General features: G+C 45.7%; 1 long non-coding RNA gene across 4 annotated transcripts in view; it reads right to left on the bottom strand.

Moving 5' to 3' along the window:
• LOC138261917 (uncharacterized) overlaps positions 1–24195 on the bottom strand; it is a 192671-nt gene that overhangs the window by 99211 nt on the left and 69265 nt on the right. The window contains exon 2 of one of the 4 annotated variants that reach the window (XR_011199176.1): positions 16565–16811. The exons of the other annotated variants lie outside the window; for them this stretch is intronic. This is a non-coding gene — a long non-coding RNA (uncharacterized lncRNA). The remainder of the gene's footprint in view (positions 1–16564; positions 16812–24195) is intronic. 4 annotated transcript variants of the gene reach the window in all.

Raw genomic sequence — 24195 nt, forward strand, 5'->3', positions numbered from 1 at the left:
CATCGCGCTCTGCCCCAATACTGCACTCCTGTTCTACAACCAACATCCTTACCCTAGTAATTCTCCAAAAATAATAACTTATTACCCTTACAATCACAATAGCACGCAAAATTGCCTAAAACCCTTCCATTTCCATAATAAACCTTTGATAAAAATTACACAAATCCCCTTATTCCACACATAATTGCCTAACACCTCCAAACCCACCCAGTACTCCAAATTACATTCTGCCCCACTATTGCACTCGTTCCCTTATTGCATGCAAAGCTGCCTAATACTTCCAAATCCACATGATACTCCAAATTGCACTCTACCCCCATATTGTACTAATACCCGCCTGGGAACATGCTTATTCTAGTAATTCTGTTATAAGGATTCCTCATAAACTCTTTCATCCAAAATTACACATACGATTGTCTCAAACATTTCATACCCATACTAAACCTTCAGTACAGACTACACGAATCCACTTAATACACACCGAATTGCCTAATGCTTCCACATCTGTGGGAGCCCTTCATTTGAGACTGGACTAATCCCGTTTTAGCACCCCGACCCTTTAAGCTCCAAGCTTGGTACGCATAAAATCATTATGCACAGTGCCTCCTATACCCTTTCCCCAACCAGGACAGAAGGATTTTAGGTCATAAAATATTGAAATCGGCATGTTATGCCTCTTTTTAGGGACTATTTATCACATCCATTAAATTCCAAACCCCGGGTTACTGGTTGTAGTGCTTTAAATAGGACACCACCTGGAGGGGTAACTAAAGTTGGGGACCAAGTCAGCTAGGCACATGTGGCACTTTACAATTTAGATTAATTTGCACTTGTCCACACCTAATATCGATCATACCATCTGAACAATGTGTTAAGTGACAGAAGTGTTTTTTCTGTACCACTTGAGGTTGCAACGGATTTAAAATTAAATTTTAACCAAGCTAAGTATCAAAAGAAGGGAAACACATTAAATTGCTGGTGTTAAAATGTAGTCTTTCCAATTCATTAAAAAGCTGCATCACAGTGCTCTACAAAATAACTACTGTAACAAATGTAACTACAGCATTTTCATTAGCACATCGTATTAGTTTCATGTTTTGTGCTGTTAAGTACAGAAGATGTCCTAAGGTTGACGATGCAAAAAAATGCAATATGTGCATGAAAAGACTAAGCTATCTCACTATCCCAGGATTCCAGCTTCTGAAATGCATGTTACACTCGTTTTGTTACAATGCTTGCCTTGCCTTACTGAGCTACTTTACCATTTTAAAGTTTGGCTGTGCAGTTATGAAGGGTTTTGGGTCATAAAATATTGAAATCGGCATGTTATGCCTCTTTTTTAGGGACTATTTATCACATCCATTAAATTCCAAACCCAGGGTTATTGGTTGTAGTGCTTTAAATAGGACATCACCTGGCGGGGTAACTAAAGTTGGGGACCAAGTCAGCTAGGCACATGTGGCACTTTACAATTTAGATTAATTTGCACTTGTCCCTACAGGGTGGGAGACTCATGATAAAAGTCAAAAAACCTCTCAGTATTTCATTCAACCACTCCCAAAACTGCAGGAATTTTAGGGCAGCTGTAAGACAAGGATGGCTGCACTAGTTATCTTCTCCATCAGTCTTTTACTGCCACTACAATTATCTCATGTTGGCCCCTGTGAGCTAATCACCCAAAAATTGTATTTATTTGCTTTCTGGTGCCTTTACATTTGCTAAGAGAGAGGGAGCACTGATAATCTTCCTTAACATCCTGTATATGTGGTCTGTGATGCTAAGATACACTTTAGCAACTATGGGCCTGATTTAGATCTTAGCGGTGTTACTGCCAAGCAGCACTGGCAGCGGACCCAAGAAGACCATCAAGTCGATGGTGTACCACCTGCCGTATTTAGATGTTACAGCTCTGCAAGAAGAGGACTGGCAACGGACTGCTGATGGAGGGAGACGGCGGAGGGACCCAACGAACTTCGTACAATGGCAGGGGCTATGGAACAGAGGTAAGTGACACACACACTGTACATTAGGCATATGTGTCCTTCTGCGCTACACACCACGTACACACCATCATCCGTTACAATGCCAGTACAAGACAATCCGTACATGCTGTAAACACAGTGACATACATCCATGACACAACACACACACCACTGAAACTACACCCACACACGAACAACCACAACCAACAAAACTACACACTCAGCTATACAAACACAGACACACACACACAGAAGCACAACTACACACAACGACCACCACACCACAACATTTGCCTGAATGTGTCACACGGCAACACAACATACACAACATTGATCTCACATTCAAGTGACACACATACAGACCCAACCACATCACCCACTCCAGCTCCCTCCACCTAAACGAGCCAATCCACACACACACACACACACACAGATTCACATACAACAGATAGCACAAACCTACCCTTGCAGGTCCCCTTGCAGTGTGCACACATGGACACTGTTGTCCAGTGTGAGTGTACCGTCATTGTGGTGCCAGAATTCATTTGGCAATGAATGATGAGACCACAATGACAGTTGTGTATGTGTGTTGTTCCATAGTGTCCCCAGACATGTGTGACCCACTCATGTCCCCAACATATACATGTCACAGTGATTTTTAAACATTACTATGACATGTATATGCCTGCAGTGGTCCCAAACTCCAGTCCAGTGCCCACCTGATGTGCCCTGACAATGCGGCGTCCCTATTTTTGAGTGTGTTGACGGAGGTGGAATATGGAGGTTGTGTTTTCTTGGTGGCCGCAGTGACGGAGGGTGTTGTCCAGTCATAGGTGTAATGGGGAGAAAAGGTGAGTTTTCAACCCCTCCACCCCTAATCCGCCAACTCAGAAGTGGAAGTCGAACTGCCACTTCTTTCTTGGCGGTAAGACACATCCAAATCTGCACAACAGGAAGGATGGCTAGGGTCCTGCTGGCATCCACTTTTCCCTCTCCCGTCATCAATGCGGGTAGTGTTTCTTGGTGGAGACGGTGGCTCAAATGTGGGCTTTCGTCTATGGGACCGCCAACATCTAAATACAGCGGGCTGACCGTCAAGGAGGCGGACAGGTTTCCAGTGAAAAAAATTAAAATTTAAAATAAAAATCGACAGCAGGGCTATTACTGGCAACATCTAAACCAGGCTCCATGTCTTTAGTTGCATTTGAAAAACATCTGTGTCACAAAGGGTGCCATTCCTCCCTCAGCCTCGATTTATCAACAATGATTCTCTAGTGTACATGTCCTATCAACAATTTATGTACTTGCTCCACCATTGTTTTTGCATTTACAGAATATTTAAACTGATGTAAATATTGGTAAGAATTTTAGCAACACTGTTTAATAATGCACTGAATTCCTATGGCTGATCCTCTTAACCCGTTAACAACACACGTTTGATTTCAGGTGTGGCTAGGTGCAGCCAGCTTGTGCCTTTAGTACATATCGTTGTGACCTGCCACTGGTTCTATTTGTGATCAGAGCCATGCTGTATTTAACTTTTGCTATGTTAGTTTCATGGATTGTTGGGAGTACAGGCTTGGCTGACAGTTCTGGTGTTGCAGTGAGTGCTCTTCTGAGCAATAAGGCTGCCATATTTGCTAGCACAACAGCATATAGCACGGCTGAGGTTGTTTCAGGGTCTGATGTTGGATGACTCTAAAAGAATTCGGTGCTCTATTTTCATCTTATCTTAGAAAGTCTTCGGCCTTAATAAAGCTGGGCAAGGTTAGGGGGTATTAGTCTATACTGCTAGATATAAGGACCCAATCTTAATGCAGCAAAATACACATTTGCTACCTAGGAGGCATTTATCTGCTGCTTTTCTGTAGGCTGCCAGCTAGGTTAGGGGTGTTTTCAAGATGACACAAACTTAACTCCTTCAAATTTAAGGAGATGACATTGACCAAGAAAGGCATTTTATTTTTAAGATTCATGCAATCTTTGAACACTATATTGCTTGTTTTCACCACTTATAACCACAATGTTGACACACCTGGGTTTATGAGCACACTGGAAGAAAATGTTTTGAATGCCCCTGACCGCTGGTTGCATGATGGGTGGTTTCAATTTACTGCTTGGTCCTACTATAGAGAGAACAACAGCTTTTCACCATTACATCAGCAGTACCTCAGTTAGGGCTCTTGAATTGATGAATTACTGGCAATTAAGGAGTCGTGGGAGGGAGTTTCAAACTATGTATACGAAGAAATGCTTACCCTCTGCAGTCCATCATACTGCAGATAGGATTAATGATATATCAAACTCTGCTTCCAACTGGATCAGTGGTTTTGAGAAGCTTCCCAGAACGTATCTGATCAATCCCAGTTTAAGCATGCTTTGCAATGCCAAACTTACCTTCCTGTCACGTGTGATAGTGACTTTACAGTGATCTAGGATGTGGTCTGCATATGTAATCATTGAGTGCTTTAACAATATTATGGGTTTGGTTGACACACAATGCAAACTTTGGCAAGCCTTCAAGGAATTCATCGGAAGGGTACGCATCTTTAATGAGAAAGATATTCTTAACTCACTGCAGCAGACACCCAGCTGGAGCAGAATATCAAGAATCAAGATATTTCGGACACAAAATGACATGGATACCTCTCCAGAGTTTTTTTCCTAAAGTACAGCAACTGTTGAAAATTCAACAGGGGCTGCTAATAATCAGGCCAACTTCTTGGTGTGCAACATCAGCTTGGTAATATGTGGAGATCGAGAAGACTGGTAAATCTTTAGCTGGTTGTTGAATAGAGAACCATTTTACCTGCAGAACGAACTATAAAATAGTCATGAAATCAGGCCATTGAAGAAGTTGGAATACACTCTAAGTTAAAAAAAATTTATCAGCATGCTACAAATCCTACTTTGATGTACATGATGAGGGGCTCACCTTCCTGAATGGGTGGTATTTGTCAATCCAGGCAATGGGATTGTGACAGGTCATACATTACCCCCATTATGGTGGAAGAGGCACCTACTGCAACGTTTCTTCTGGCCAGTGGTAGGTCTCTTGGGCTCATTGTCATTCATGCCGATTCTAATATAATCTATGTAAACTAGTTGGTGCCTATGATTTTAGAGGATAACATTGACAGCATCAATACTGGTCTGCTTGAACCTTCGAAGCATGAGGCAATAATAGTCCTATTGCAGTGGTTCCCAACCTTTTGACTTCTGTGGACCCCCATTTTATCAATACTGGAGCCCGGGGACCCCCACTGAATCATTATTGGAACACGGGGACCCCCAAGGAGTCATTACTGATAGCTGGGACCTCATATTATTAATTTTTTTAAGCAGCCGCGGACCCCCTGAGGAGGCTTCGCGGACCCCCAGGGGTCCCCGGCCCACAGGTTGGGAACCACTGTCCTATTGTGCAAACCTCATAGAGATCCTAGAATATGTAGTACCTCCACGCTTCTTTTTTGCTTAACAGATAATAAAATGATCGCGAAGCAGGCTACTTCCTCACACTCCATCTGTAGCTAAGAAGGACCAACATGGATTTTTCGTGGAAAGCCAAGTCACCTAAATTTAAACTGACTGCTTAATGTGATGGCTCATCTGTGGTACTATAAAACACTCTTACACCGACAAGAGGCCTCTTGGTGCAATACATCTCAGCTATAAAAAATAATATAGGTACTGTGATTCCTTAGACCTTAAGGATGCAGGTCTTAAGACTCTTTCAGAATTTTGAAAGAGATTATTTGGTTCCATTGTGACCCTTCATACCAAAAGGGTCTTCCAAACCATTTCTTAAATATAGTTCTGGGATCTGCAAATTTAATCTGCGTGCTTGATGTAAGAGGCACTTCTCAACTGTGCATGCTATAAAAATAGGGATCTTTTCTTAAAAGATGTTTTTCACTGAGCATGTTGATTTAATCTGTATCCTCTGACAGACTGGCAGCAAGTGAAGTTGATGAAAGCGCTTTGCTACATTTTCTTAAGTTCTGGTTGAGTTTTGGATGTTTTGCAATTAACAAGAAAAATACGTGCCTGAATAAAAACACTGGCAGTGACAGTCTTGGGAACAATTGAAAAAAAGTGAAATTTCAATATAGTAAGCATTAGTAATAAATAGCTGTCTTAGCAACCTTTGTTATCTGCCAAAGGATAGCTAAGAATCCAGCACATTACATCAAGTTCCGGGTCTGATGCAGGACCCAAAGACTTTCTATTTACATTTACAATTTTGTACAGGTAGTACCTCGGTTTTGGAGGGATTAAGTATTACGTCGTTCACCTCCATTCAGCCTTAAATAGCCTCAGGGGCAGTAAAGACGTGTAAAGGAGTGGTGGAAAAGCAGCCACATATGCTGAAGAGCCACTGTGCATCATCAGTGTACGTGGGGGTGACACCACTGAACTGCCACAGTAATGAAGCCCGTGCTGCTGTTTTGGATACTGAGGTGTTTGACTCCATGGAGTGGCGTTTTCTGGGTTGAATCTTAGTGTGCCTTGAAAGGGAGACGGAGTGCTTTACAATCTCATTAGCTACAGGATACCGCTTTCGCCTGCTAAAGTAACCTCCCTTGCTCCTCTGGAGGAGTTTAACTTCCACAAAAAAGGCTGTCTCAAGGTAAAACCTTTGACCAGTGCGACCCACAAAGCATACCTGATCCATGCTCGATCACGTGCCTAGGCCCCAAACAACTGTTTAATTAATGCTTTGTGGTTTCTGGCCAGCTTGTGGTACCACTCTAAAAGTTCTTAACACAAATTCCCCTAAAGGAATTTTGGAAAATGTTTGTGCCAACTTTGTTGATTAAATGTGTGTTATTTTTACTAACCTAGTGTTTTTGTTACTTTGTCATTGATTTGACTACTAATTTTACACTTTTCTGGGGGAGAAGCCTTTTGCTTGAAGCCATAGATAACGGAAGATAATCTCATGCCCTTCACAGTGAAACAGTGTTCTGACTTAATAGGCTATTGTATCATGTTGGCCGGGTACTAACTCCAAAATAAAAAATAAAATACAAATCTCACAATAACTTTTCCCAAGAAGGAATGGATGAAAAACAATTTTTCCATTGGCTACACGATGTTTAAAGAGACTTCAGGAGGGTCAGATTCTGCATGATTGCGTTTCTCTTTCAGGGCAGACCATAACGTTCCACTGATGGTTCTTGACAAAGGGAAGAATGGCCATTTATCTTATCTCCAAATTAACTAAGTCTGAACATATTCCATTCATCTCAGCTACCCCACAGGCTAACTTGGACTCTTTGTTCGATGGCTCTAGAAAGACTCGGGTACTGGTTTATTTCAACAAAATCTCCTCACTATGCAGTCAGTCTTAACGTTCTCTGTACAACCCTGGTACAGTATAGATGCCAGAGCTCGTCTCTTCTCCACATAGGACTGGATGGTACGGTACAGTTCAGATCCCACTTTGAGTAGAGCAGGAATATTTATACCAGAACCAAGCATGTGGTGCACACTGAGTTTGACTCTATTTATTGTTTTGAGACACAGACAGAACATATGGAGAACCATTGCTGTTTATCAATGTCAAGATATCCTGCCAACTGGAAAATAAATCTCTGAATCAAAGGTATTGGAGAAGACGGGAAAAGGGATCCTCTAATATGGCAGGGCAATAAGATCAGGATCAATATAAAGAGTGCATGGTTGAGTTTTCCAAGGCCTGAGGAACATTACTGTATTCATAATGCTGCTATCCCAATGGGGTAGTTTCCTCTTGCACTGTAGGACTTAAGAATAGGAGCCTTCTGAGGTTAGTCCGACATACCTTGAACTGGAGGAGGAGGGTGGTAGCATGGCTGCATTTTTCCCTGCAGCTCTTGGCCCTCGTCACCCATGATTTCACTGAGTGCAGATTCACAAGTAGATCCGCTATTCCCACAACCAGTAATCCAGGCTGCAGGAACAGCTGGCAACTCTCAGTTGTAAACAGTAGTGGATTGGATTGGGTGAGGTGGATTGGAGTGGGGTGGACTGGATTGGGGTGGGGTAGATTGGAGTGGCGTGTATTGGATTGGGGTGGCGTGAATTAGAGTGGGGTGACTGCATTGGGGTGGACTGGGGTGCATTGGTGTGGACTGGAGTGGGGTGGATTAGATGGGTGGAATGGATTGGAAAGGGGTGGATTGGATTGGAGTGGGGTGAATTGGGTGGGGTGGATTGGATTGGGGTCGGTGGGTGAATTGGAGTGGGGTTGAGTGGACTGGATTGCGGTGGTGTGGATTGGGGTGGTGTGGATTACAGTGGTGTGGCTACATTTGAGTGGATTGGATTGCCTTGATGTGGACTGGATTGGAGTGGGGTAGATTGAACTAGAGTGCGGTGAAGTGGGTGGGGTGGACTGACTTGGGGTGGGTGGTTTGGGTGCAGCAGAATAAATTGGGGTGGATTACACTGCATTCAGGTGGATTGGACTGCACTGGTGTGGATTGGACTGGAGTGGTGTGAACTGGATTGGAGTGGGATGGATTGGACTGGTCTGGGGTGGGTGGACTTTTTGGATTGGGGTGAATTTGATTGGGGTGGACTGGATTGACAGGTGGTGAACTGGATTGGAGTGGACTGGATTGGGGTGGGGTGGATTGGATTGGAGGTGTGTGGATTGGACTGGAGTGGGTTGGCGTGGGGTGAAATGGGGTGGACTGGTTTGGAGTGGGGTGGACTAAGGTGTGTTGGATTGGGGAGGATCGATTGGAGTGGGATGGATTAAGGTGGACTGGATTGGTGTGGGGTGGATTGGACTGGAAAGGTGGATTGGAGTGGGATGGATTGGTGTGGAGTAATTAGATCAGAGTGGATTGGCTTGGACTGGAATGGGATGGAATGGATTTGAGTGGGTGAACTGGAGTAGGGTGGTTTGCGCCAAATGGAGTGAATTGTATTGGACTGGAAATAGGTGGATTGGGTTGGACTGGACTGAAGTGGGGAAGGTTAGACTGGAATTGGACTGGAATATGGTGGGCTGGATTGGAGTGGGGTAGATTGAATTGGATTGGGTTGGGTTTGACTGGAGTGGGGTTGATTGGAATGAGTTGGATTGTACTGGAGTGGGGTGTCTTGGATTGGAATGGGTGGATTACACTGGACTGAGGTGAATTGAACTGAAGTGGGGTAGACTGAAGTGGGGTGAACTAAAGTGGGATGGACTAAGGTGGGGTGTATTGGACTGGAGAAGGGTGGATTGGAGTAGAGTGAGATGGATTGTTTTGGGCTGGAGTGGGGTGGATTGGATTGGATTGGAGTCGGGTTGATTGGATTGGTGTGGGGTAGATTGAATTGGATTGGGATGGGTTTGACTGGAGTGGGGTTGATTGGAGTGAGTTGGATTGTACTGGAGTGGGGTGTCTTGGATCGGAATGGGTGGATTACACTGGACTGAGGTGAATTGAACTGAAGTGGGGTGGACTGGAGTGGGGTGGACCAGGGTGGACTAAAGTGGGATGGACTAAAGTGGCGTGTATTGGACTGGAGAAGGGTGGATTGGAGTAGAGTGAGATGGATTGTTTTGGGCTGGAGTGGGGTGGATTGGATTGGTGTGGGGAGGATTGGAGTGGGGAGGATTGGATTGGGGTGGATTGGATAGAGTAGGGTGGATTGGATTGAGTAGGGTGGATTGAAGTGGAGTAGGGTGGGCTGACTAGAGTGGATTGGTGTGGGATGGTTTGGAGCAGGGCGGATTTGATTTGGGCAGACTGGGGTGGGACAGATTGTACTGGGTTGGATTGGTGAGGATTGGATTGGGGTGGATTGGAAGGACTGGAGTGAGGTGGATTGAACTGGGAGAGTGGATTACACTGGAATGGGGTGGGGTGGACTGTGGGTTGGGCTGGCTAGGGTTGATTGGATTGGTCTGTCGAGGACTGTATTGGGGTGGGGTGAATAGGATTGGGTGGGTTGATGTGGGGTTAGATGGAGTGGATTGAAGTGGGGCGGGTGGACTAGAGTGGGGTGGATTAGGATGTACTGCAAGACTGCACAAGCATAATTTCGGGAATTACATGTAAGAAAGAAACAGTGTCATTTTGCAATATGCAGTTGAGATAATTATCTTTTGAGAACAGCGCCCACGAGAAAAAAACAAAACAAAACATGAGTGCAAAGTGAGAAAATAATACTTGGCAAAATAAAATAAAGTTAACTATAGAAAATACAACTTTGCCATTTTGTTTGCCCTACCGGGCACGTTTTTACCAGTCACACGCCTTCTGTGTGCAGGGCTTTAGAAGTTAAAAAATAACAAAATAATACCTTAATCACAATGGGAGAAGCAGACGGGCACTGATTAAGTTGAATCAGTGCCAGCCTGGAAGCTGAATTAAGGGTAGAGCCTGCAAAGTCCAATTACTGACAGCATGAGGAACTGGATCCGGCATACTAGGTTTATTTCATTGAGATGTCTAAGTTAAAATTTCCTTCTTGATCAATGTGCTACTGTATGCTCAAGGGCTAACGTTTTAGAACAGTAAGAAGCCAAGACAAGTGACACACTCAATCACTGAACAGTTACAGCAGAAAACTATGAGCTGAGTCATGTTTGACTCAGGATGGGGCAGATATGATGAATGAGGAACTCATCTTTCGAGTTGATTGTGCTTTAGGTGGTGGCGTGGCATTCAGGCTTGAATGCCTTCAAGAGCTTTGGCCAAAAATTCAACATCTTTAGGAGAGTACATTTTCAGCCAAAGATGGATTTCTTCGGCATAAGAGTGGTATGAGTTGTTATAATGCCTGAGAGTCGAGGCTGAAGCCAGTAAGTCAATAAAAAGCACAAACTAGACAAAGAGTGTTGCTGAACGGTATATTATGCCCAACTAACAATAAGCATAACAGTGTGACCAGAGCAGTAACACTCTAGTAACACAACAATAAAAGATGCTGCAGCACTTTAGATGAGTCCACAATGATGTTTGACATATTACGAGTAAAAGTCCATGAAAAGATTGTAGGATTTTATCCTTTTATTGGAATTTAAGTGCATCACTTCTGCATGCAAATATTTGTAAATCCATCCACAACCTTTTATTGGCATGCAGGTGCATCACTTCTGCATATAAATAATTGTAAATCCATCCACAGCCAACACTATTTTTGTCACCTGCGTGACTTTTTCAAGGCTAATAAGTTCAAAACGCTCTCAATATTGGTAGTGCTGCAGCGAAGAAGTTCAGCTAGACCTAATCAACAGGAGTAAGGTATAGTCAGACTTCAAACCAATGGCCGAAAACACAATGACCTAGTACATAAAATTAAGCCTTGTTGAGAAGGTTTTATAGTCTTGCCCGAAAGAGAAAACCAACCTAGTCAGGTCATGTACAACTGGAAAGAAGAATAGCAGAAAACCCTAGAAAGTAAAGGTGAAGTGGCATGCCTCCATCAGTTGACCACCACGAGACAAAGAATAGGGATTCCCACAGTAATGCAGTTCCAAAACAAATGACCATGATAAGCCATGTACCTAGAAGAACCGCAACCGATATGAACGTAGCATCCCAACAGTTAGGTCAGTTTTTATGGTCTAGCTTGACAGCACAGCTGTCACCAGATAATTATGTATCACCAGAGGGGGCTTTGGCTCCACCCACATGTTAGGAGCCAGGAGTACATATTATGGTTGCACAGATGTTGTGTGCTTCCACAAAAAAAGTGATCATTTTGTTTGTTTATCCAGCTGCTTGGGGTTGAACTTTCAGGGGCACACACATTGTAATGCTACTAAAGTGTCTTAGATAACTAGATAATGTGTGTTGTTTTTCTCTAGCAGCAGCACAGATAGAGGGAGGGCAGTCATTCATGAACATGGATTTTTAGGTCTGTACTGAAAGTGCAACTATCACCTGACCTTTTAACCTACTCCAAATGTATTCTACAGTTATTTGCTTCCACACAAATACATATATGCATATGGTATTTACTTGTAATGCTTCACATTACCATGCAACATTCATTTAAGTGCAGCCCATTTTGGCATTACCAATGCTTGTCTCTTTTGTTGTTGCACCAGTATGTGACACTACAATGCATTTTGGTCACAGTCATCCTTTGCCAAGCGGTGGGTACTCATAATCCTTTCTTTTCAATACTGATTTAAAGTTAATGTCAAAAAATCAAAAATGGACAATTAACACAGTGCACAGCAGAACCACCATTTTGGAGTGAACAAGAAGTACATTCAAAGAATAATGTTTATATCACGACCGAACCATTCATTAAACATGCATTAGCTGATCTCTGTCATTAAAAATGTCAATTCAGATGAATCATTTAACCTTGCTGAATGCATAAATAATCAGAACATAGAAGTACAGTACAGTAGAGGCATAGGCAAATTAGGCAATTGTCCACTGCCCCCACCTTCCGAGGGGCCCCTAGGAAAACAAACTTTCTTGCAGGCTCTCATTTATATATTGCTCCATTTCAACCTTTAATGTATTATGTAATATAATACAAAGTTATTCCAAGCGGGCACCCTCAAATATGTCTTGCCCAGGGCGCCTAAAGTCCTTAAAATGGCACTGCTCTTTAGCCTTGCCCTGTGTAAGAGACAACGTTCCATTTGATAAAAAAATACCAAATTCTGTCTGTCGTCCAAAATGATTCATCGTCTTGCAATCAAGACAGACTGAAACTTTGTTAAAAAAACACATAAGGCTGGGAGCCAACGAAAAATAAATGCACTTTCATTTTTTAGTCTATATTTAGGCTTGTGGGGATCTATTTTAAAAAATGTAGCGAGACACCATTCTTCTTAACATCAATTCTCTGTCTCCTCCTCACTCTTGCTGCACAAACCTATCAATGCCGTAAAACGTCAACCTCTTCCGTTCATTTGTATGTACTTCAATGAAATGTCTGGCGGTAGGATAGTGTTTGTAATGGACTTTTATAGCACACGTGTATTTCAATATGCATTTCTTACCCGGGTATATCGTACTTCCTACAAACTTTCTATTTCAGGGACATATGAGTATATATGCCACTAAGTCAGAATTACATGCAACGAATTTCTTTAAGCTTTTTATTTTCTGATGACCTGGGATCTCAAATTCCTTTTTTTTGTGCATAGCAGCGCATAAGCGCTGCTTTTCCGACGTGTTGCCATGTTTCTGGGCCTTTAACCACGCTCACGGCACGCCCATCGCTATCACTCATTCATGGGCTTGCCTTTCAAAAATCCTTTGTTTTTGTTGGTACTTGATTTACGTTTGTCCCTCTTTAGGGCAGTTTTGTTACCTGCTTGGCCATCGACCCATCGATGGATAATTGCACTTTTGACTAAAACTTTGACCGCAAGCGAACTTCTTTTTCCTTTTGTCTCTCTCTTCGCCCTCACAACGGACATAATGTGGCTCACTTGTACTTGCTCCCTTGTTAATGTAGTTATAAACATGAAGTCTTGATATTTTCGTTTTCTTTCATTGCATAACAGGCTCTCTCTGTTTTTTATTTTCACTTTTTCTACTGCCTTATTTATAGCCCACCACGAGTAACTGCGGCCCTGTACTCACCTGAAGCACACCTTCTTGTTCACTAAGGAAGTCAGCTTCTGTGCTTCAGTTTCGTTTACTGCTAGCAGTCCCTCAATAAGGAATATTCAATTTTAATCCCTTAGGGCGGCTGCTGTCCCCGTTGAGGATATGGGCATTTGGTGTAGAGCTTCGTCGAGTTGCTATCTTTATGTTTTTCTAATGTCTAAGAAATGTATATTATATATTCTCATGCTGCTTGTACATTTCAGATTCAATTAGTTTCCATTTCTTTTTTGACAAACCTTTGTGCCTTTGTTTAATACCTTTCCAACTTATAACAAGCACTGGCAAAGCTTGAGATCCATCCAAAGAGATCCATAGGCCTTGTCTTTGTTTTTAAGCTATGTTGTACAGCAGCCATCTGCTATGCAGCGTGGCTAATAGTAAAAAAGTGTGGGTCGCTTTGTAGCGCTTTTTTTCCTTTCAGCTACGCAGCTGTAGAATATGGCAAATAAAACAAGGACAAAGCTAAATAGCGCTACTATTTAACTTGTTATTATTTGGCAAGCCATGTTGTAAAGCAGGGTTGAAAGTAAGCATAAAGTTTTAAAAATGCAATGTCGCAGCCATTGTATCAAAGTGTGATGGATAAATGTGTACAGGAACAATCACTTGAACCAGAAATGAATCAATGTAAGATTGCTATAGAAGGTCTAGTACAAAGTGCCCTTAACATTTATGGAGCATGTGAGCCTACGCCTTCATTATTTCTACTAGGTATGTTTGTGTTTTCACACTGATAGCTCCCAAAGTGGGAATATAGAGCAGCATTCAGTAGTGTTCACTATGGTACCAATGTGATGTAGGATCTAAGACCTGCAAGGAGCAGAACCAATCACAGGATTTCACTGTGTGAGTGATGATGGTGGCAGATGCCCTTCAGGGGCAGATTTACGACAATGGACTGCTGATACCATACTCTGACTCCAAGAGGAAGGGCTAACACTTCAGGAGAACTTCATGTCAAATAAGAATCTGAAAACTTCGCAGTTATGTTCTTTTATAAATTATCTTTTCCTATTTTTTAGGTCAATTGCATTAAAGGAAATTCCTTTGGACTATATTCTCAAAATGCACTGGATTGTAAATCTACACAACTGGGTTGGGAAGTATGGCGTCCTTGGTGACAAAACCACTCTAAGTTTCCCACTAGAAACAAACAACTTCCAACCATTCGCTCAAAATAATCATAGTCTCCAGGTCAGTGTGGAATTATTTGTTGACCCAAAATAAACTTCAAAACAAATCATGTAATATTACTAAATCCTGGGAGCAGCCCATTGATCTGAATTTTATGTCGGAAATATTCGCACTTCCTGCTTGACCCCTACTTTTCAAAGGTGAAAACCCAATAGCCAACTGTAACCCGAAAATTATCTTGGTAAATGAGACTTGCCCGGCCTGATATGGCAATTTGTGGTATTGAAAGGAGGGGGGCGTGAGGGAGTTGGGAAGGAAGAAGTGTGGAGAAGGGGAGGGAAGGAAGAGCAAAGGATAAAAGGGTGCATGTGACTAAAAGAGGAACAGCAGCAGGATTAAATAGGAGATGTGAATTTGAGGCAGAGGGTGACAACGAACACCCCATGGAAGAAAGATGTGGAGAAAGACAGTCATAAAGGGGAAAGACAAAGTCATTATTGCCAGATTCCTGGGGTGGGTGGGTGGTAAGGGATTTAGACAAAAGTGGAAGGAAGCAAAGTTGAGAATAGTATGGGCAGAATGATTTGCCCAAGTAAAAAGGAAGCAAAGTGGGCCAGATTTTGGAATGAAACCTCTGCTATTCCTGGTATATCAATGCTGTCAGACAGTGAAAGCACCTCCCCTGTTCTGACATAAACAGTATTTAAATGCCGTGACTCTGTTGTTCCAATCCAATGGCTTACGTCTAAACATCCACTGCATTCTGGGAGATGTGGCCATTGATGTAACCAGTCCCATCAAGGCAGCTGGTCATGACTTGTAAAGGACCGTACCGGGGATGGGCATGGGATGTTCTGGTGAAATGCAAACACCTGGTCACTCCAAGTGTGCTTAAATATTGTCACTTAAGTAAGTCTAACTCTTTCTAGAATTTGAAACATAGATTATTATATTTACAGCTGTGGTGCCCTAATGCTACTCATGCCACTGAGTAATGAAGTTTATGTGGTGGAATTTTGCTACCCAGGCAGGAAAGAGAAGGGAAAGAGGATGTGGCGTTACAGCCAGAGCTGCCGACTTTAGAATCGAAAAACCAGGTAGACATGATGCTGCGGTTCGGGGATAGCAAAGAATATCCAGTTGCTCTCCCTTTTATCTGATTTAAAGGGATAACTATACTCTTCTTAAGGTTGTCAGGAGATTACAGTAGTGGTGCTGAGGCCAATTGGGGTATAATCACTCAGTATTGTGTGAAATGTTTGGAATAACTATGCTTGTGCTGATTCTCCCGAGGGGCATGGTTGAAATTTGCGAGAAGTGGATGTACAATGGGATTTGGCTGCCAGAACCATAAAGCTGTCAGACATCATAAGGAGAGTTTAAGGATTGGGAAAAAGTGGTAGGAGGAAATGCCTTAACGTACAGAAAGAAAGCTGAAGCCAGAAACCACGAGGTAAGGGGAGGGAATGGGAAAGCGGGATAATGAGAGGTGTGGTAATGTTGTTGGTACAGTTGCACATCCAGGAGCTCGATTACAGTAAGCTGCTTTTGCTAGCAGACATATTTGGGTATATTAATTACATCCTTGAATATCAACTTTGCAATACCCAATGCTTGTTAAATGTCTCATTTATTATAACAACGCTTCTTGATTAAGCACATTGTATCCCACCTGCTAAACGTGTGCCATCTGTAACTGCCAAAACATGTCCTCTTCACAATGTGATTGGTATTGAACATGTGCCACAAACAGAAGGATAATTGCTCATTTCCTTAACAAGCAATCAACTACCAAAAGTCACATGTGCACATTTGATTGTTTAAGGATTCTTGTGAGTCTGAGGGCGTGCTTGGCTTCGTACCTATTGCTCAGCTCACCTGTCTCCATTCAAGTCAAGTTTCTGCCTCCAGCCAGGTTCCAGTACAAGTCAAGTCCCTTGTCCTCCAGTCTGCTTCCAGTTGGGATTCAGTGTTCCTCGTTCTCCGATCAGCGTCCAGTCAAGTTCCAGCATTTCTCGTCCTCCGGACAGCTGCCAGCCAAGTTCTGGTGATCCTCACCCGCCCGTCGGCTTCCTGTGGAGTCCTGGCTCTCCTCTTCCGTCTGCTGCTGACCATCCCATACTTTCTGTAAAAGAGGGAAAATAAGAAAGGTGAAAAAAATCAGTTTGGGTTCTTCTGAAGTTTTCAAGCAAGTAACTTCACTTCAAGATAAAGAAAGAGTAATCGCTTAATGCGCGCTGCACTAAAATCAGTAAAACAAAAACAGAGCTCTGTCTTTTAAATAATTTACGGCAACAAGAATTGCGTGATTTATCGTTTGGGTGGAAGTCCAAGAAACCTCTAGAAATTAAGGAAGGACGTATTTTCTGTAAGAAGCGCTCCCCTGAGAATTAGGAGATCGGAAATAGAGCAAGTTTATCAAAACTATTATTGGCAAGAGATTACACTAGAACACAAAGAAGTCCTTTAGTCAAGTTGATTGTTTATGAGTTTGGACATTGCTTCAGAGACTCTTAGAAAATATTGTAAAAAGAGGAAGAGACTTGTTCAGCCTTATAGAAACACATGTAAAGAAAGCACTATGGCCCTCATTACAACCCTGGCGGTCGGTGTTAAAGCGGCGGTAACACCGCCAATACGCCGGCGGTAAAAAAAATGGGATTACGACCACGGCGGAAACCGCCAACATAGACAGCTACTTTTAACACTACGACCGCGAGGGAGGCAGCAACAAACACCGACGTGGTCACCGCCAACAGACAGGTGGAAGACAATGTACCGCCCACCCTATTATGAGAGGCCAATCCTCCAGCTTTTCCGGGGCGGTACCAACGACATCAAAAGCACGGTATAAACAGTACACTGAAGGGGAACCTCTCACCATCCGATACTCCACGAAGAACCAGGACGCCATGGAGCTCGAACTGCAGGTCCTCCCCATGTTGGTGTATCTACTAATACACCAGGAAATAGAAAGAAGGAGGCGACGACGACGGTGAGTACTGCACCTAGCACACAGGGGAGAGGTAAAAGAGAGCTACACACACATGCGGCACGCAACACCCCCACCCCCCACCCTCACCCACAACACCATACACACTAACTCATCCAACAACATGACAGATACACCCCGTCACCCCCTGGAAGAATGCAAGGACAAAAGGGAATGAGTTTAACCAGTGATATTTTGGAACATTCAGAAATAGCAATCGAATAAAAATAAATCAGTATGTACAAATATTTACATTATGTACAGAAGGGCATACACTGTCCCTTGTAAATGTCCGTGGACCAGTGGTCCCAAAAATCATGGGTGAAGCCCACACATGACACCTGCCTCAAAACGGAGAAAACACTGCAGGGGCATCAGGTCGAAAAAACACAGGCACCTCAGGGGGAAGGGGAAGATGGTACTACGCCACTGCTCCTCGAGGGGGCTCCATGCCCACTGCTTGGTCCTGGGGAGTGCAAAGCCACAGTCTCTCTAGTGGGTGGTTTGCCCACTGCTTGGTCCTGGGGAGTGCAAAGCCACAGTCTCTCTAGTGGATGTTTTCTTCCACTGGTTCTGGAGAGGGCATTGCACCCAGTGGGCTTCATCCTGCCAAGGATTGGGAGAGTGGATGCATCTCTCCACTGGTTCTGGAGGGGGCATTGTGTCCAGTGTGCTTCATCCTGCCAAGGGGGGGGGGGGGGGAGTGGATGCATCTCTCCACTGGTTCTGGAGGGGCATTGTGGCCAGTGATGCTGCACCTGGGGTGTGGAAGTTCCCATTCCTTCACCTGGTTGTCTGAGCTACGAGATTTGCAGGGAACAGGTAGCATGATACTCCATCCTGTGGCGACTTAGGCTGCAAACTGCTGGTAGTACCAGTGCTGGTGGTGGTGCCTCATGTCATGTGTGCAGGGTCCAGGACATCACCTGCAGCCTTGGACGGCTGCCCACTGGGGATGCTGCTGATGTCCGATGTAGTGGCACCGGCTGGACACATGGCGGTGCAGATGGCGGTGTAGGTGGCGGTGGCTGCAGCAGTGGCTGCAGCAGAGATGCTGCCGGTGCTGCCGGTGGTGCAGGTGTCTGTAGTAGTGGAGGGAGACACCAGACCGTCTCCTACAGCCTTGGACGGCTGATTACTGTGGAGGATGCTGGTGACTGACGCTGTGGCAGCGGCAGTGCAGGGGGTGGTGCAGATGGCAGGGCATGTGGCAGTGCAGGTGGCGGTCAGTGCGGCAGTGCTGACTGTGGTACAGGTTGCTGGCCTGTCTGGGGAAATGGGAGTCACCAGCCCATCACCAGGAGGCTTCGTGCCCTGAGGTGACTTGCCCTTGTTTTGTGTCCCTACCCCTTGGTAGTCGTTGCTGGGACCTTAGCACTGTCCTCTTTGTGTTTGGATGAGGCCTTGCTGGGTGGGTGGTGCGACTTTTCCCTGCTGCATGCCGGCCCCTTCTTAACCTTGGCAGGTGGCGGAATCGGGTGGTCCTTACCATCTGTAGGTGGCACACTGGCAGCCCCAACGGGTGCCCCCTTCGATCCTCCCGGACTTTCAGGGACCACAGCGGACGCCGATTTGGTGGCTGAGGTGCTGGCCTGACGGGGTGGTGGGTGTAGGGAAGAGGTCAACGTTAGCTAGGAAAAGTTTTTTTGACACACTGGGACGGGAAGATGGAGGGGGTGTGGGAGTGGAGGAAGAGGTAGTGGTTGTAGGAGGTGTACGTCTGCTGAGTTTGGCTGAAGGTGCATGGGCTGGAGGCTGTTGTGAGGTGGATGGCTGTTGAGTGGGTGTGTGCCTGCGTTAGTGTACTTTGGGAAGAGGGTGCTCACAGACACACTGGGAGAGGACACAGGGGACGTGTGAATGGTTGAGGGGATGGTGATTGCTTGTGAGGGGTGTGTTGTGATGGGCGTGCTGGTGATGGAGAAACAAGCTGAGGGGCTGCTGGGAGGACGGTGCTGGTAGGGGGGGTGGTGGCTGTTCCTCTTGTTGGGTGGGCACAGAGGTGTCTACCACCGCCAGGGAGCTTCCATCAGAGGAGGAGTCGCTGTCACTGGTCTCCCCTCCAGTCCCCGTCGCGGAGCTTCCCCCGCTCTCCATCCCATTGGTGGCTTCACCCTCCGTGGATTCACCCTCATGGGCCATGTGGGATGCAGCTCCCTCCGTCGCTGGTGCCTCTGCTCCTCCGCCAGATGATGCTAATGCACACAATGACAGGGTGACAAAACAAGAAGGGGGGGATAGACAGAGGACACACATGGTCAATGCAGCAACACCACTACCGTTGGTGTACACAACACACACTGAGCTGCCCTATGCACTAGGCCATGCCCAACCACTCACTAAGGTAGTCACCAGCCCATGGGGTACAATGCCTAATGCCAGCACCTGCACACCTGACATCCACAGGAGCCTGCACACCAGTAGTTGGCCTCTTGTACCATTGGGGAAGGGGTGCTTCAGAGCATGCAAACAAGGGTCCTACCCTGGCATGATTGCCCTGGCCTAGGGGCACCCACAGCCCACAGCCCACATCCCCCAGCCATCTAGTTCCTAAAGCGCGCAAAGTCAGCTTTCTGAAACTGTACTCACCCCCTTGGGGCTCCTGTGATGCCCTCAAGCGCCCATCCAACTCCGGATAGGCCACTGCCAGGATGCGGAACATCAGGGGGGTCATGGTGTGACGGGCACCCCTTCCATGTTGGGAGGCCAGCCCCAGCTGGGCCTCCGCCGTCTTCTTGGTCCAGCGGCGCAGGTCCTTCCATCTCTTGCGGCAGTGTGTGCTCCGCCTGTGATAGACCCTCAGGGTCCGCACCTCCTTGCGATGGCACACCAAATACCCTTTTTCTGGTGGGCACTGACCTAGAGGGTAAAGACAGCGGAAAATGTAATTACTCACCTGTCCGGACCATCATACTCATTGGCTACCAGTTCCCACCCATGCCCTGACGCACATACAGTGACCACCTCTCATGCAGCAGTCAGGCGAGGACGCCTTAGCACCCCCCAACATGTGGCTTACATCCACACCACTCCAAACAGGCATTGCCCACGCAACATACTCACAGTGTACTCACATGTTTGTCTGGAGGTCCGTAGAGTACCGTGTACTAGGGGAGGATCCCATCCACCAGTTTCTCCAACTACTCTGCAGTGAAGGTGGGGGCCCTTTCCCCAGACACATGAGCCATTGTCGCTTCCAGATTCAGGTCACAGCAGCACTTGCAGTGTAGGTCCTCTCCTGTTGATGGTCAGGTATCAAGTGAGTGAATGGGTAGAAAATGGCAGTGACATCCATGGCAGTGCGTACCGTCACCGCAGGCGGACATCGCCATTGGCTCCTGGAACCCATAGGGCCCAATGATAACCAATGCGGAGTTGCGTAGCGGTCTTCGACCGCCTACCAAGACGCTGCACAACGCCAGTGCAGTTACCTCATTTCCCCTTGTCCCTCCTCACAGGTCAGGAGGCCGCCATTTCAGGGGGGCACATGGCATGGCACCTAACTGTGTCACAGCACATATTGGCACACATACTGACTCTCGATTTCACACACTGCTTCTGTAACATTAATTCAGACACAGTTGTACTATCTATGTGGTAAATGACCTGCTCACCGTTCTCCTCCATAGGTTACACCCACTGAGGCAGATGATGAGATGGCGGTATCCTCCAGTGTACAGAACCCTGGTGGACCTGTCGACAATGGAGGACAGACACATTATAATCACATAAAGACTTGATTGTGCCACAATCCAAGAACTGTGTGCCAATTGGAGCCAGACCTGATGTCAGCTTTCTGCCAGCCTACAGGTATCCCCCCTCTAGTGCAGCTCCTGTCAGTGCTCCATTTCCTGGCAAGTGGCTCCTTCCAAACTACAGGGGCCATGGCATCAGGGATGTCTCAGCCAATGTTTGCAAACGTGTTGAGCAGGGTGGTGTCTGCCCTGCTGAAACATATGCGCAGCTACATCGTGATCCAGGCGTGCTGAGCTGCTGTCATCACTGTGGGCCTCTTCTGGGGGGGGGGGACTGGATGTAGCTGGCACCTCCTGTCCGGTGACATTGGGTAGGGGTCCTGTTGGGATGCAAATGCATTGTTATTGTATCTGTGTATGCCATCTTGTGCAATGGGTGTGTTTCCCTTATAGAATTGTGCTTTCCCTGTCGCCTTGGCCTTGTTTGATTGCTGATTGTGTGGGCTGGGTGAGTCTTTCTACCGGGCATTCTGTGGTGATGGGTGTCCATGCAGGTCTGTGATGGGGGTCCATTCATTGGTGTTGCATGCAGGGCTTGGTAATGGGATGTGTGGGTTGTGATGGTGGGGTCGATGTGAGGTGATGGAGTGATGGGAGTGAGGGTACGGGTGGGGGTATGTGATAGCATGAAGATAGGGTGGGGGGGATAAAGTAGTAAAGATTTGTCTTACCAGAGTCCAGTCCTCCTTCTACTCCTGTGAGGCCCTCAAGATGCATGATCGCCAAGACTTGCTCCTCCCAAGTTGTTATTTGTGGGGGAGTAGGTTGGGGTCCACCGCCAGTCCTCTGTACTACTATCTGGTGTCTTGATACCACTGAACGCACCTTCCCCCGTAGGTCGTTCCACCTCTTCCTGTTGTCATCCCTGGTTCTTGGGTGCTGTTCCACGGCGTTGACCATGTCCACGACTATCTGCCATATCTCCATCTTCCTTGCAATGGACGTCTGCTGCACCTGTGATCCGAACAGCTGTGGCTCTACCCGGATGATTTCCTCCACCATGACCCTTAGCTCCTCCTCAGGAAACATGGGTGTCTTTGAGGTGACATGATGTGGTGTGAGTGATATGTGTGAGGTGATGTGTGGGGTGATGTGTTGGGATGTATAATGTCATGTGCGTGGATGGTGTAGGAGTGATGGTGTTCTGTGCCTCTGAGTGATTGTGTGCTCTTTGCTTGTCTCTCTGTGCTTGGTCTCTTTTTTTGGTTGTAAGGGGTTGTGGGTAATGTGGGTGGGTGTTTTATAGTGGTGTGAGTGTGTGGGTGTGGTGTGTGTATGTGTGTCAGGTGTGTGTATTTTGAATTGTCCAATGTGTTGGTGTTTTGTAAATGCGTGTGTATTTTGAGTGCGGCGGTGTGTACCGCCAATGGTTTACCGTGGTTGAAAGACTGCTGCGTTGATTCGTGGGTCGTGATACTGTGGGCGTATTCCTGTTGCCGTAACGGTGTGGGTTTTGCTATCGCCAGTTTATCACTGACCTTTGGTGTGGCGGACTTGTGTGGGTGTCTGTATTGTGGCGGTATTTTCTGTGTGGGTGATAATACCTGTGGCGGATTACCACTGCGGTCACGGTATGTTAGCGGCCGTCAGCACAGCGGTAGGCGGCATTTACTGCCAGGGTTGTAATGAGGGCCTATGTGTCGACAATAACTGACATTATGCAATGTATAATTCCGTAATAGTTTATGCAAGTAAGTCTTTTGCAGCCCAGAATCCTAAATGCAAAGAACTCAGTATTTTGAGAAATCAGAAGTCCTGAAGCCCAACAAGACACGCAGTCCAGGTTCCAACAGTCCGATTCTGCTGTCCACGAAGCAGAAGCTGGTATTTTCTCTTTTTCTCTTCCCAAAACCCCCTTCTCCTTGAGGACTAGTGAGAGAGAGGGCAATGTACTCTTCATCGTGGTCATGTTAGTCCTCACTGGGATTGGGGAACGTCATCACCCAACTGGAACGGCTGGAATTCAGTTGAGTGGCTCGCAGAGAACAGGTAACCTCAGGATTAGGTGGGAATGAAGAATGTATTTGGTGAATCTGACAGTGATAGAGAGGAAGTGGCCCCTTGGTAGGGTAGTCTGCCCTTGTGTTCAACCTGACTAGCAGTGGGAGGGAGGTCCAGAAGTGAAAGGAGTGTGGAGTTGGGAAGGGTATTGAAGGAAGGAGGAAGATGTCTAACCATAAAGCAAGTGTGATAGATGGGGGAGGTGGTGAAGAGAATAGACAGTCAAGACACCGGAGAAGTGTTAGAAAATATTGGGAAAACTGTTGAGGGTTCTAGTCCATGTCTTAAATAATGGCCTTGCAGGTCTACCCGTTCTACTGTATACTGATAACTGTGTCCTCATGGTAAGAACAGGAAGGGCACTCCAGGGGCTATTAGATAGATCTGTGACTTCATGTCTGATCTTGGTCTGTCAGTTATCAAGGCACAATCAAGCACCATGGTATGAGTCCGTCCTTTAAGCAAGATTACTCCTTTTCATATAGATGGTACTATACTTCTATGTGTACAAACTTTCACTTATTTGGGGGTCTCCTTTAGCAATGGGAGATCTTGGAAGCATCTAATAAATGTGCGGTCAATGCAATTTGACCAGACTGTAGTCTCACTGTTCAAATTTGCCACTAAAATTGGGTCCATGCCACTTGCTGCTGCCATCAAAATGTACAAAGCTAGAACTATATCAACTGCCACCCATCATGCAGGTGTATGGGAGCACACCGATTATTCGCAACTTCAGGTTATGGAAAACAGATCTCTAT

Source organism: Pleurodeles waltl, chromosome 10 (genome assembly GCF_031143425.1).
Source record: "Pleurodeles waltl isolate 20211129_DDA chromosome 10, aPleWal1.hap1.20221129, whole genome shotgun sequence".
NCBI classification, from domain to species: Eukaryota; Metazoa; Chordata; class Amphibia; order Caudata; family Salamandridae; genus Pleurodeles; species Pleurodeles waltl.